Raw genomic sequence first — 2,202 nt, 5'->3', positions numbered from 1 at the left:
CTTCTCCATCAAACTTGAAATAGAGTTTTGCAGGATATAGTAGTCTGGGCTGGAATTTGTTTTCATAGAGGACCTGAAGTACTCTGCTCCCTGCTCTTCTTGCCTGCATGGTTTGTGAAGAGTAGTCGGCCGTAATTCTGATAGGTTTTCCTTTGAATGTGATCTGCTTCTTTTCTCTAGCGGCTTTCAGTATATTAGTCTTGCACTGACTTTCTGGAATTTTGACTATTATATGTCTCGCTGTCTTTTTCATTGGGTTGAGGTTCCTTGGCGTTCTGTATGCTTCAGTTAACTGAATGTCAGATTGTTTCCTCATATTTTTGATGTTTTGTGCTCTTACTTCTGTCCACAATTTTTAATGTCATTTGTGTTGACTCCTTCTTTCTCATTGATGCCTATTAGTCTCACATTTTTCATCTTTGCCTCATCTTGCAGTTGATCGATTATTCTTTCCTTCATCCTCATTGTTTTGAAGCGATCCTGTCTTACCTTTTCAGTAGCTGTACCAGCCTCTTCAAGATCTGAAAGTCTGTCTTCACTTTCACTTAAACAGTTTTGCAAGCTTGTGATTGAGGTTTTAATGTCCTCTATATCTCTTTGACTCTGCTTCATGCAATCTATTTCTTTCCTGTATTGTTCATTCAAGGAATCCATTATTTTTCTAATCTCTTTTTTTTTCAGTATCTTCTTTAGAAGCAGTTATAAATTCTTTTACTGCAGTGTTTTCTTCAGATTTGGTTTCCTCCCTATATTTCTGTAGTTGCTTCTTTATTTCAGATGCTATGAGTTCTGAGAATTCTTTTTCTATTTCAGAAAAGTGTTGCACTCTGATTTCCTCTATATCTTTCTGCTGTTGCTTCTTTAATATCGACACTATTAATTCATGCATTTGAGCCGAGCTATCGTCCTCTGTACTTGTTCTGGATGGGCCCTGGGTTTCCTCCTTGTGTTTCTGCGTTCGATTCTTTACTGCAGATGTTATTAATTCAGGGATTTCTTTTTTTATTTCCCATATGAGTTCCTGTATACCTTTCTGCATCTCTTTTTTTATTTCAGAAGCCATTGATTCATTGCTTTCAGCTCCGTGATTCCCAATTTGTTCTGTGTTAATGTCCTCTGCACTTTTTACTGGTTATGTTGGGTTCTGAGGTTGCATTTTGCTCCTTCTCCTCATTTTGTAAAAATGTGGAATGCTTCAGGAATTTGCGTGTCATCCTTGCGCGTGGGCCATGATAATCTTCTTTGTATCGTTCCAATTTTAGTATATGTGCTGCCGAAGCGAGCACTGCAGCATGTTTTTGAAAATAACAGTTATTTGGTAGGATTCTTACACTGACTATCTATAAATACTGATAATTGTGATCTAAGGAGCTGTACCAAAGATTGCAATGTGCAATGGTATGGTGATGATTGAAATGCCTGCCATTTTGGTTTTATAAATATGTACTGCTTGTCATTTCATACCAATTACTGCCATCCTCTCTCTCAAGTAAATGTTACTTTAAAAAAAGGGGGGGGGAGAATAAATAAAAACAAGATACAAGAAAAAAATGTCACACGACTGTCCTGCTGCAATGCTGTATATGGTTACATTTCTTAATTGCTGTGTAAAATTATGTAATGGTTTATTCACATTTTTTCAAATTTTTGAAAATTTTTCTCTTCATATTCTACAGGATCTTTTTTCTGACATCAATTATTTTTATTTTAATGAAAAATATAAAAACAATGGTACAAAATCTCAAAACAATATTGTAGGAGAGTAACAATGGTTAGTACATTGTGTATTGTTACTGCCAAAGTAGTTTCTCATATTACTCGATATAGGCACGAAATAATAAGTAAACAACATAGGAACAAACCTCTGTTTTTTTTAAAGTCAAAAGAAAATGGAAATAAACTTTTTAAAGTTTCTAATACTAGAAGATATCATACAATGTCTTTTAAATAAATTGTAAGTCAAAGATACAGTATAAATCTTAGAACAAAAATTAATATTAAGCAATATTCAGAAAATTAAATGTTTCAAAACAATTGAACTCAGAAAAATTTTTCATGGTAGCAAAGAAGAACTAAGAGTAAAACATAAGATAAATACTGGAATGGCAAGTAAATGACCAGCACTTCTAACAGTTTGAGGATAGGATATTGCACAAAGTTCTAGTGTGTTGTGGACATTGATAATGAACGTGACAGTTACCG

General features: G+C 34.2%; 1 non-coding gene across 1 annotated transcript; it reads right to left on the bottom strand.

Moving 5' to 3' along the window:
• Nucleotides 1-1,179: 1,179 nt before the first annotated feature.
• On the bottom strand, nt 1,180-1,286 carry LOC111812241. Its single transcript, XR_002817796.1, has one exon. It is a non-coding gene; the product is annotated as a U6 spliceosomal RNA (small nuclear RNA).
• Nucleotides 1,287-2,202: the final 916 nt, after the last annotated feature.

The sequence above is a fragment of the Octodon degus genome, unplaced genomic scaffold (genome assembly GCF_000260255.1).
Source record: "Octodon degus isolate 3935 unplaced genomic scaffold, OctDeg1.0 scaffold00117, whole genome shotgun sequence".
NCBI classification, from domain to species: domain Eukaryota; kingdom Metazoa; phylum Chordata; class Mammalia; order Rodentia; family Octodontidae; genus Octodon; species Octodon degus.
The sequence above is the reverse complement of the archived record's forward strand: the minus strand, read 5'-3'. Positions and strand labels throughout refer to the sequence as shown.